A 12,500-nucleotide genomic window follows, 5' to 3' on the forward strand; every position below is an offset into this window, starting at 1 on the left:
CCAGCATAAGTCACATTTGCCAGCATAAGTCACATTTGCCAGCATAAGTCACATTTGCCAGCATAAGTCACATTTGCCAGCATAAGTCACATTTGCCAGCATAAGTCACATTTGCCAGCATAAGTCACATTTGCCAGCATAAGTCACATTTGCCAGCATAAGTCACATTTGCCAGCATAAGTCACATTTGCCAGCATAAGTCACATTTGCCAGCATAAGTCACATTTGCCAGCATAAGTCACATTTGCCAGCATAAGTCACATTTGCCAGCATAAGTCACATTTGCCAGCATAAGTCACATTTGCCAGCATAAGTCACATTTCCAAGCATAAGTCACATTTCCAAGCATAAGTCACATTTCCAAGCATAAGTCACATTTCCAAGCATAAGTCACAGTTGGACTTAATAGTCGGGCCCAGAGAGATTCCCATGAGTGCTATCTCTGGCAGTGGGCTTAATAGTCGGCCCCGGAGGGTCGGCGGTGGGGCTTAATAGTCGGGCCCGGAGAGACTTCCAGGGACGGCCGTTTGTCAGGGGGCTTAATGGCGGGGTCCGATCGGCCTCCCGTGGAAGCCTGCCTGGGGGAGCGGTGAGGACTCTTGAGGGCCAGCGGAAGGAAGAGGTGGTGCTGTATTTGACCCCGGCTGCCGGGAGATGGGGAGCTGGAGGGTTGCCCCGAGGCGGGGTCTGCAGGGAGAACCGGGTTCCGGAGCGGGCGGGCCTAGGGGAGGCAAGCCGGGCCGGGGCTCACCCTCCTGGGCAGGGTCCGAGGGGAGCTTCCCCCTGAGAGAACTTCCACTTCCGTAGACACTTTGACAAAAAAACCCCCAAAAAACCGGAGCCCCCGAGGAGGCCTTCCTGCGGCGAGCGCCAGGCCGGGCTGGGGCTACCCAAGCCTGGGTAAAGCCAGAGGCTAAGTCCCTAACAGGTGGAAGGCTGCATTCTGCTAAGTGTCTACCAGAGGGCGACACTTCCAGGAGACCCAGGGGGCTAAGCCTGAGGCGGCAGGCTGGCCCAGGGTTCCAGGAGAGAGGGAGAGACCGTCCCAGGCGGCTGGGAGAGCCAGGCCTACCCAGGGCTACCCGAGCCTGGGTACATGCCGGAGGCTAAGTCCCTAGCAGGTGGAAGGCTGCATTCTGCTAAGTGTCTACCAGAGGGCGACACTTCCAGGAGACCCAGGGGGCTAAGCCTGAGGCGGCAGGCTGGCCCAGGGTTCCAGGAGAGAGGGAGAGACCGTCCCAGGCGGCTGGGAGAGCCAGGCCTACCCAGGGCTACCCGAGCCGGGGTACATGCCGGAGGCTAAGTCCCTAGCAGGTGGAAGGCTGCATTCTGCTAAGTGTCTACCAGAGGGCGACACTTCCAGGAGACCCAGGGGGCTAAGCCTGAGGCGGCAGGCTGGCCCAGGGTTCCAGGAGAGAGGGAGAGACCGTCCCAGGCGGCTGGGAGAGCCAGGCCTACCCAGGGCTACCCGAGCCGGGGTACATGCCGGAGGCTAAGTCCCTAGCAGGTGGAAGGCTGCATTCTGCTAAGTGTCTACCAGAGGGCGACACTTCCAGGAGACCCAGGGGGCTAAGCCTGAGGCGGCAGGCTGGCCATGGGTTCCAGGAGGGAGGGAGAGATCGTCCCGGGCGGCTGGGAAAAAAGCCAGGCCGACCCAGGGCTACCCGAGCCTGGGCAAAGCCAGAGGCTAAGTCCCTAGCAGGTGGCAGGCTGCGTTCTGCTAAGTGTCTTCCAGAGGGAGACACTTCCAGGAGACCCAGGGGGCTAAGCCTGAGGGCGGCAGGCCGGCCATGGGTTCCAGGAGGGAGGGAGAGATTGTCCCAGGCGGCTGGGAAAGCCAGGGCTACCCGAGCCTGGGTAACGCCAGAGACTTAGTCCCTAGCAGCTGGCAGGCTGCAATCTGCTAAAAATCCACCGGATGGCAACGGAGAGCCGCAGTCCCCGGCTCGTCCACAAGGCGGCGCCAGCACTCGGGTTGCAGGCTGCATTCTGTTAAAAATCCACCGGATGGCAACGTAGAGCCGCTCTCCCCGGCTCATCCACAAGGCGGCGCCACTTCCAGGCGACCCAGGGGGCTAAGCCTGAGGTGGGAGGCCGGCCCAGGGTTCCAGGAGAGAGGGAGAGATCGTCCCGGGCGGCTGGGAAAAAAGCCAGGCCGACCCAGGGCTACCCAAGCCTGGGTAAAGCCAGAGGCTAAGTCCCTAGCAGGTGGCAGGCTGCGTTCTGCTAAGTGTCTTCCAGAGGGAGACACTTCCAGGAGACCCAGGGGGCTAAGCCTGAGGCGGCAGGCTGGCCCAGGGTTCCAGGAGAGAGGGAGAGACCGTCCCAGGCGGCTGGGAGAGCCAGGCCTACCCAGGGCTACCCGAGCCGGGGTACATGCCGGAGGCTAAGTCCCTAGCAGGTGGAAGGCTGCATTCTGCTAAGTGTCTACCAGAGGGCGACACTTCCAGGAGACCCAGGGGGCTAAGCCTGAGGCGGCAGGCTGGCCCAGGGTTCCAGGAGAGAGGGAGAGACCGTCCCAGGCGGCTGGGAGAGCCAGGCCTACCCAGGGCTACCCGAGCCTGGGTACATGCCGGAGGCTAAGTCCCTAACAGGTGGAAGGCTGCGTTCTGCTAAGTGTCTACCAGAGGGCGACACTTCCAGGAGACCCAGGGGGCTAAGCCTGAGGCGGCAGGCTGGCCATGGGTTCCAGGAGGGAGGGAGAGATGGTCCCAGGCGGCTGGGAAAGCCAGGCCTACCCGAGCCTGGGTAATGCCAGAGGCTAAGTCCCTAGCAGGTGGAAGGCTGCAATCTGCTAAAAATCCACCGGATGGCAACGGAGAGCCGCAGTCCCCGGCTCGTCCACAAGGCGGCGCCAGCACTCGGGTTGCAGGCTGCATTCTGCTAAAAATCCACCGGATGGCAACGGAGAGCCGCTCTCCCCCGCTTGTCCACAAGGCGGCGCCACTTCCAGGCGACCCAGGGGGCTAAGCCTGAGGGCGGCAGGCCGGCCCAGGGTTCCAGGAGAGAGGGAGAGATCGTCCCAGGCGGCTGGGACAGCCAGGCCGACCCGAGCCTGGGTAATGCCAGAGGCTAAGTCCCTAGCAGGTGGAAGGCTGCAATCTGCTAAGTGTCTACCAAGAGGGCACCACTTCCAGGCAACCCAGGGGGCTAAGCCTGAGGCGGCAGGCTGGCCCAGGGTTCCAGGAGAGAGGGAGAGATCGTCCCAGGCGGCTGGGAAAAAAGCCAGGCCGACCCAGGGCTACCCTAGCCTGGGTAAAGCCAGAGGCTAAGTCCCTAGCAGGCGGCAGGCTGCGTTCTGCTAAGTGACTTCCAGAGGGAGACACTTCCAGGAGACCCAGGGGGCTAAGCCTGAGGGCGGCAGGCCGGCCCAGGGTTCCAGGAGAGAGGGAGAGTTCGTCCCAGGCGGCTGGGAAAAAAGCCAGGCCTACCCAGGGCTACCCGAGCCTGGGTACATGCCGGAGGCTAAGTCCCTAGCAGGTGGAAGGCTGCAATCTGCTAAAAATCCACCGGATGGCAACGGAGAGCCGCGGTCCCCGGCTCGTCCACAAGGCGGCGCCAGCACTCGGGTTGCAGGCTGCATTCTGCTAAAAATCCACCGGATGGCAACGGAGAGCCGCTCTCCCCCGCTTGTCCACAAGGCGGCGCCACTTCCAGGCGACCCAGGGGGCTAAGCCTGAGGGCGGCAGGCCGGCCCAGGGTTCCAGGAGAGAGGGAGAGATCGTCCCAGGCGGCTGGGAAAGCCAGGCCTACCCAGGGCTACCCGAGCCTGGGTACATGCCGGAGGCTGAGTCCCTTGCAGGTGGAAGGCTGCAATCTGCTAAAAATCCACCGGATGGCAACGGAGAGCCGCAGTCCCCGGCTCGTCCACAAGGCGGCGCCAGCACTCGGGTTGCAGGCTGCATTCTGCTAAAAGTCCACCGGATGGCAACGTAGAGCCGCTCTCCCCCGCTTGTCCACAAGGCGGCGCCACTTCCAGGCGACCCAGGGGGCTAAGCCTGAGGGCGGCAGGCCGGCCCAGGGTTCCAGGAGAGAGGGAGAGATGGTCCCAGGCGGCTGGGAAAGCCAAGCCTACCCAGGGCTACCCGAGCCTGGGTAGATGCCGGAGGCTAAGTCCCTAGCAGGTGGAAGGCTGCATTCTGCTAAGTGTCTACCAGAGGTAGACGCTTCCAGGAAACCCAGGGGGCTAAGCCTGAGGGCGGCAGGCCGGCCATGGGCTCCAGGAGAGAGGGAGAGATTGTCCCAGGCGGCTGGGAAAGCCAGGCCTACCCAGGGCTACCCGAGCCTGGATACATGCCGGAGGCTAAGTCCCTAGCAGGTGGAAGGCTGCATTCTGCTAAAAATCCACCGGATGGCAACGGAGAGCCGCGGTCCCCGGCTCGTCCACAAGGCGGCGCCAGCACTCGGGTTGCAGGCTGCATTCTGCTAAAAATCCACCGGATGGCAACGGAGAGCCGCTCTCCCCCGCTTGTCCACAAGGCGGCGCCACTTCCAGGCGACCCAGGGGGCTAAGCCTGAGGGCGGCAGGCCGGCCCAGGGTTCCAGGAGAGAGGGAGAGATCGTCCCGGGCGGCTGGGAAAAAAGCCAGGCCGACCCAGGGCTACCCTAGCCTGGGTAAAGCCAGAGGCTAAGTCCCTAGCAGGCGGCAGGCTGCGTTCTGCTAAGTGACTTCCAGAGGGAGACACTTCCAGGAGACCCAGGGGGCTAAGCCTGAGGGCGGCAGGCCGGCCCGGGGTTCCAGGAGAGAGGGAGAGATCGTCCCAGGCGGCTGGGAAAAAAAGCCAGGCCGACCCAGGGCCACCCCAGCCTGGGTAAAGCCAGAGGATAAGTCCCTAGCAGGTGGAAAGCTGCAATTTGCTATGGAAAGCTGCAATTTGCTATGGAAAGCTGCAATTTGCTAAAAATCCACCGGATGGCAACGTAGAGCCGCTCTCCCCGGCTCGTCCACAAGGCGGCGCCACTTCCGGGCGACCCAGGGGGCTAAGCCTGAGGGCGGCAGGCCGGCCCAGGGTTCCAGGAGAGAGGGAGAGATCGTCCCGGGCGGCTGGGAAAAAGCCAGGCCGACCCAGGGCTGCCGTTGCCTGGGTAATGCCGGAGGCCGAGTCCCTAGCAGGTGGCAGGCTGCTAGCGTCTACCAGAGGGCGAGATCCCGCCTCCCCGAGCGGCCGGGGAGAGAGGATTTGCAGGAGCTGACAGGCGCGCACGCAGAAGGGAAATCCCCCTTGGCGGCCGGGGGGAGAGACGATTTGCAGGAGCTGACAGGCGCGCACGCGCGCGCGCAGAAGGGAAAGTCCCCGGGCGGCCGCGGGGAGAGAGGAGAGATGATTGGCAGGAGCTGACAGGCGCGCACGCGCAGAAGGGAAGTCACCCTCGGCGGGCGGCGGGAGAGACGATTTGCAGGAGCTGACAGGCGCGCACGCGCAGAAGGGAGAGTCGTCCCCCCCGGGCCGGGGAGAGAGATGATTGGCAGCCGGCGGAGGTAGCTGCCAGGCGGACCAGAAGGAGAACTGCGGCCGCTCCGAGCAGAAGGGAAATCCCCCGGGCCTCCGGGGAGACGAGCGGCCTCTGGCAGGCGCGGCGAGCCGGCGCCGGCGCCGCCATCCCGGGCGAGGCGACGGGCGCCTCCCGCCCGGCGCATATGGCACTTCCGTCGACACTTAGTCAAATTTTCAACTTTCAAAATTCCTCCGGCGGCCGTGTTTCACTCCGGGGAGCGGCGCCCTCACGCCGGCGGCGGCGCGCCTCGGCCGGCACGAAGGGGTACCACCTCGAGTCGGTGTCGGGGGTCCCGCCGTGGAACCGGGCGTCGGACGGCCCCGGAGGAGGCCTCGGAGCCGAAAAGGCACTACCGGAATGAGGTTGAATTTGACGGCCGGATCCGGGCCGGAGTTCCACAAAGTCGGACACTTTGAGTGGTTGGTCTTCATGTAATGGGACAGGTGACACTCTCTCTGTGACCTACTTTTGAACACCCCCGTCAAGAACCGTGTCCGAGACAGCGTGTGCTGTCAATTAGCTTACCAAAAGTCAGAGTACCAGGGCATCGGACACCCGACTCTGACAAAGTCCCAGTGAACTCTGCTGACAGGCCGCCGACGGCGGATCCCTGCGGGGGGGAGGCAGAGCGAGGGCACCGCCCCCCCCGAGTTGCGAGACAAGCCTCTTTAGGTCGCGTGGCAAGCCTCGGTTTTCAGGCGGGCGCTTCCCGCCGAGCCAATCGGCACTTTTAGACACTTTTGGGGAAAAAAAAAAGAAAAAGTCAAACTTTGAAAAATAAATAACCAACGAAACACGGACCAATGAGAACCGCTTCCGGCTGGTCGCGGAAGGGAGAGATGATTGGCAGGAGCTGCCCTGCGCGCTAGAATGAGAACTGCGGCCGCTCCGAGCAGAAGGGAAATCCCCCGGGCGGGCCAGGGGAGACGAGCGGCCGCTGGCAGGTACGGCGAGAGGGCGCCGGTGCCGCCATCCCGGGCGAGGCGACGGGCGCCCCCCGCTGAGCCGATCGGCTCTTGGACACTTTGGGGAAAAAAATAAAAAATAAAAAAGGCAAACTTTGAAATAAAACCCCACGAAACACGGACCTCGGTGAGATCCCCCGGGCGGCCGGGGAGAGATGATTGGCAGGAGCTGCCAGGCGCGCAGAAGGGAAGTCCCCCTGTGCGGCCGGGGAGAGATGATTGGCAGCAGGCGGAGGCAGCCGCCAGGCGGACCAGAAGGAGAACTGCGGCCGCTCCGAGCAGAAGGGAAATCCCCCGGCGCGGGCCAGGGGAGACGAGCGGCCGCTGGCAGGTACGGCGAGAGGGCGCCGGTGCCGCCATCCCGGGGGAGGCGACGGGCGCCTCCCGCCGAGCCGATCGGCACTTTTAGACACTTTGGGGGAAAAAGACCGACATTTTAATAAACCCCATACAACACGGACCAGTGAGAACTGCAGCCGGCCGGCCGGCCGGCCGGCGCAGAAGGGAGGTCCCCCGGGAGGGCCGGGGGAGAGATGATTGGCAGGCGGAGGTAGCTGCCAGGCGCGCGCAGAAGGGAAGTTCCCCCGGGCGGCCGGGGGGAGAGAGAGAGAGAGAGATGATTGGCAGCCGGCGGAGGTAGCTGCCAGGCGGACCAGAACGAGAACTGCGGCCGCTCGGAGCGGAAGGGGAAGTCTGAGGCGGCAGGCCGGCCCAGGGTTCATGGAGAGAGGGAGAGATTGTCCCAGGCGGCTGGGAAAAAAGCCAGGCCGACCCAGGGCCACCCCAGCCTGGGTAAAGCCAGAGGATAAGTCCCTAGCAGGCGGCAGGCTGCGTTCTGCTAAGTGTCTACCGAGAGGGCACCACTTCCAGGCAACCCAGGGGGCTAAGCCTGAGGCGGCAGGCTGGCCCAGGGTTCCAGGAGAAGAGGGAGAGATCGTCCCAGGCGGCTGGGAAAGCCAGGCCTACCCAGGGCTACCCGAGCCTGGGCACATGCCGGAGGCTAAGTCCCTAGCAGGTGGAAGGCTGCAATCTGCTAAAAATCCACCGGATGGCAACGGAGAGCCGCAGTCCCCGGCTCGTCCACAAGGCGGCGCCAGCACTCGGGTTGCAGGCTGCATTCTGCTAAAAATCCACCGGATGGCAACGGAGAGCCGCTCTCCCCGGCTCGTCCACAAGGCGGCGCCACTTCCAGGCGACCCAGGGGGCTAAGCCTGAGGCGGCAGGCCGGCCCAGGGTTCCAGGAGAGAGAGGGAGAGATCGTCCCAGGCGGCTGGGAAAGCCAGGCCGACCCAGGGCTACCCGAGCCTGGGTAAAGCCAGAGGCTAAGTCCCTAGCAGGTGGCAGGCTGCATGCTGCCAAGTGTCTACCGAGAGGGCACCACTTCCAGGCGACCCAGGGGGCTAAGCCTGAGGCGGCAGGCTGGCCCAGGGTTCCAGGAGAGAGGGAGAGATTGTCCCAGGCGGCTGGGAAAGCCAGGGCTACCCGAGCCTGGGTACATGCCGGAGGCTGAGTCCCTAGCAGGCGGCAGGCTGAATTCTGCTAAGTGTCTACCAGAGGGCGACACTTCCAGGAGACCCAGGGGGCTAAGCCTGAGGCGGCAGGCTGGCCCAGGGTTCCAGGAGAGAGGGAGAGATTGACCCAGGCGGCTGGGAAAGCCAGGCCTACCCAGGGCCACCCGAGCCTGGGTACATGCCGGAGGCTAAGTCCCTAGCAGGTGGAAGGCTGCAATTTGCTATGGAAAGCTGCAATTTGCTAAAAATCCACCGGATGGCAACGGAGAGCGGCTCTCCCCGGCTCGTCCACAAGGCGGCGCCACTTCCAGGCGACCCAGGGGGCTAAGCCTGAGGCGGCAGGCCGGCCCAGGGTTCCAGGAGAGAGGGAGAGATTGTCCCAGGCGGCTGGGAAAGCCAGGCCGACCCAGGGCTACCCGAGCCTGGGTAAAGCCAGAGGCTAAGTCCCTAGCAGGTGGCAGGCTGCATTCTGCTAAGTGTCTACCAAGAGGGCACCACTTCCAGGCAACCCAGGGGGCTAAGCCTGAGGCGGCAGGCTGGCCCAGGGTTCCAGGAGAAGAAGGAGAGATCGTCCCAGGCGGCTGGGAAAGCCAGGCCTACCCAGGGCTACCCGAGCCTGGGTACATGCCGGAGGCTAAGTCCCTAGCAGGTGGAAGGCTGCAATTTGCTATGGAAAGCTGCAATTTGCTAAAAATCCACCGGATGGCAACGGAGAGCGGCTCTCCCCGGCTCGTCCACAAGGCGGCGCCACTTCCAGGCGACCCAGGGGGCTAAGCCTGAGGCGGCAGGCCGGCCCAGGGTTCCAGGAGAGAGGGAGAGATTGTCCCAGGCGGCTGGGAAAGCCAGGCCGACCCAGGGCTACCCGAGCCTGGGTAAAGCCAGAGGCTAAGTCCCTAGCAGGTGGCAGGCTGCATTCTGCTAAGTGTCTACCAAGAGGGCACCACTTCCAGGCAACCCAGGGGGCTAAGCCTGAGGCGGCAGGCTGGCCCAGGGTTCCAGGAGAGAGGGAGAGATTTGTCCCAGGCGGCTGGGAAAGCCAGGCCTACCCAGGGCTACCAGAGCCTGGGTACATGCCGGAGGCTAAGTCCCTAGCAGGTGGAAGGCTGCAATTTGCTATGGAAAGCTGCAATTTGCTAAAAATCCACCGGATGGCAACGGAGAGCGGCTCTCCCCAGCTCGTCCACAAGGCGGCGCCACTTCCAGGCGACCCAGGGGGCTAAGCCTGAGGCGGCAGGCCGGCCCAGGGTTCCAGGAGAGAGGGAGAGATTGTCCCAGGCGGCTGGGAAAGCCAGGCCGACCCAGGGCTACCCGAGCCTGGGTAAAGCCAGAGGCTAAGTCCCTAGCAGGTGGCAGGCTGCATTCTGCTAAGTGTCTACCAGAGGGCGACACTTCCAGGAGACCCAGGGGGCTAAGCCTGAGGCGGCAGGCTGGCCCAGGGTTCCAGGAGAGAGGGAGAGACCGTCCCAGGCGGCTGGGAGAGCCAGGCCTACCCAGGGCTACCCGAGCCTGGGTACATGCCGGAGGCTAAGTCCCTAGCAGGTGGAAGGCTGCAATTTGCTATGGAAAGCTGCAATTTGCTAAAAATCCACCGGATGGCAACGGAGAGCGGCTCTCCCCGGCTCGTCCACAAGGCGGCGCCACTTCCAGGCGACCCAGGGGGCTAAGCCTGAGGCGGCAGGCCGGCCCAGGGTTCCAGGAGAGAGGGAGAGATTGTCCCAGGCGGCTGGGAAAGCCAGGCCGACCCAGGGCTACCCGAGCCTGGGTAAAGCCAGAGGCTAAGTCCCTAGCAGGTGGCAGGCTGCATTCTGCTAAGTGTCTACCAAGAGGGCACCACTTCCAGGCGACCCAGGGGGCTAAGCCTGAGGCGGCAGGCTGGCCCAGGGTTCCAGGAGAGAGGGAGAGATTGTCCCAGGCGGCTGGGAAAGCCAGGCCTACCCAGGGCTACCCGAGCCTGGGTACATGCCGGAGGCTAAGTCCCTAGCAGGTGGAAGGCTGCAATTTGCTATGGAAAGCTGCAATTTGCTAAAAATCCACCGGATGGCAACGGAGAGCGGCTCTCCCCGGCTCGTCCACAAGGCGGCGCCACTTCCAGGCGACCCAGGGGGCTAAGCCTGAGGCGGCAGGCCGGCCCAGGGTTCCAGGACAGAGGGAGAGATCGTCCCAGGCGGCTGGGAAAAGCCAGGCCGACCCAGGGCTGCCGGAGCCTGGGTAATGCCAGAGGCCGAGTCCCTAGCAGGTGGCAGGCTGCTAGCGTCTACCAGAGGGCGAGATCCCGCCTCCCCGAGCGGCCGGGGAGAGAGGATTTGCAGGAGCTGACAGGCGCGCAGAAGGGAAATCCGGAGAGATGATTGGCAGCCGGCGGAGGCAGCCGCCAGGCGGACCGGAAGGAGAACTGCGGCCGCTGGGAGCGGAAGGGAAATCCCCCGGGCGTCCGGGGAGACTAGCGGCCGCGGCAGGCGCGGCGACCCGGCGCCGGTGCCGCCATCCCGGGCGAGGCGACGGGCGCCTCCCCGCCGGCGCAGTTGGCACTTCCGTCGACACTTTGCCAAATTTTCAACTTTCAAAATTCCTCCGGCGGCCGTTTTTCACACCGGGGAGCGGCGTCCTCACGCCGGCGGCGGCGCACCTCGGCCGGCAAAAAGGGGTACCTCCTCGAGTCGGTGTCGGGGGTCCCGCCGTGGAACCGGGCGTCGGACGGCCCCGGAGGAGGCCTCGGAGCGGAAAAGGCACTACCGGAATGAGGTTGAATTTGACGGCCGGATCCGGGCCGGAGTTCCACAAAGTCGGACACTTTGAGTGGTTGGTCTTCATGTAATGGGACAGGTGACACTCTCTCTGTGACCTACTTTTGAACACCCCCGTCAAGAACCGTGTCCGAGACAGCGAGTCCTGTCAATTAGCTTACCAAAAGTCAGAGTACCAGGGGATCGGACACCCGACTCTGACAAAGTCCCAGTGAACTCTGCTCACAGGCCGCCGACGGCGGATCCCCGCGGGGGGGAGGCAGAGCGAGGGCACCGCCCCCCCGGGTTGCGTGACAAGCCTCTTCAGGTCGCGTGGCAAGCCGCAGTTTTCAGGCGGGCGCCTCCCGCCGAGCCGATCGGCACTTAGACGCTTTGGGGGAAAAAAAGGTCAAACGCACAAAAAAAACCCCCCATAAAACACGGACCATAAGAGATCCCCCGGGCGGCCGGGGAGAGATGATTGGCAGGAGCTGACAGGCGCGCAGAAGGGAAATCCCCCGAGCGGCCGCTGGCAGGCACGGCGACCCGGCGCCGGTGCCGCCATCCCGGGCGAGGCGACGGGCGCCCCCCGCTGAGCCGATCGGCTCTTAGACACTTTGGGGAAAAAAAAGACAAACTTTGAAATAAAACCCCACGAAACACGGACCTTAACGAGATCCCCCGGGCGGCCGGGGAGAGATGATTGGCAGGAGCTGCCAGGCGCGCAGAAGGGAAATCCCCCTTGGCGGCCGGGGAGAGATGATTGGCAGGAGCTGACAGGCGCGCAGAAGGGAAATCCCCCGGGCGGCCGGGGAGAGATGATTGGCAGCCGGCGGAGGCAGCCGCCAGGCGGACCAGAAGGAGAACTGCGGCCGCTGGGAGCGGAAGGGAAATCCCCCGGGCGTCCGGGGAGACTAGCGGCCGCTGGCAGGCGCGGCGACCCGGCGCCGGTGCCGCCATCCCGGGCGAGGCGACGGGCGCCTCCCCGCCGGCGCGGTTGGCACTTCCGTCGACACTTTGCCAAATTTTCAACTTTCAAAATTCCTCCGGCGGCCGTTTTTCACACCGGGGAGCGGCGTCCTCACGCCGGCGGCGGCGCACCTCGGCCGGCAAAAAGGGGTACCACCTCGAGTCGGTGTCGGGGGTCCCGCCGTGGAACCGGGCGTCGGACGGCCCCGGAGGAGGCCTCGGAGCGGAAAAGGCACTACCGGAATGAGGTTGAATTTGACGGCCGGATCCGGGCCGGAGTTCCACAAAGTCGGACACTTTGAGTAGTTGGTCTTCATGTAATGGGACAGGTGACACTCTCTCTGTGACATACTTTTGAACACCCCCGTCAAGAACCGTGTCCGAGACAGCGGGTCGTGTCAATTAGCTTACCAAAAGTCGGAGTACCAGGGCCTCGGACATCCGTCTCCGACAAAGTCCCTGCGACCTCAGCTCTCACGCCGCCGATAGTGGATCTCCGCTGGGGGCGAAAAGAGCGAGGACGCGCCGGTTGCGAGACAAGCCCCCTCCGCGTCGCGTGGCAAGCCTCGGACGAGTCACCCGTCACCCGCGGGTCACCCACCGATCGATCTGACGGCCGCCGACCCGGCGGGAAGGGACCCTCGCTCGGCCGGACCTAGGGGGTCCGCGCCGGCTAAGGCGCGGGGTCTTTCCTTCCCTTCAGCTCCGGAGCGGCGTAGCGGAAAAGCTTAAGGCCGGCGCGGCGCCACCCGCCCAGGGCGGGCGCCCGCGGCAGACCCAGGACATCGGCGAGAGAGAGTTTGCCTTCGCCCCGTCCGACCCCCGAGGTGTCAGAA

Source organism: Leptodactylus fuscus, unplaced genomic scaffold (genome assembly GCF_031893055.1).
Source record: "Leptodactylus fuscus isolate aLepFus1 unplaced genomic scaffold, aLepFus1.hap2 HAP2_SCAFFOLD_59, whole genome shotgun sequence".
NCBI lineage: Eukaryota > Metazoa > Chordata > Amphibia > Anura > Leptodactylidae > Leptodactylus > Leptodactylus fuscus.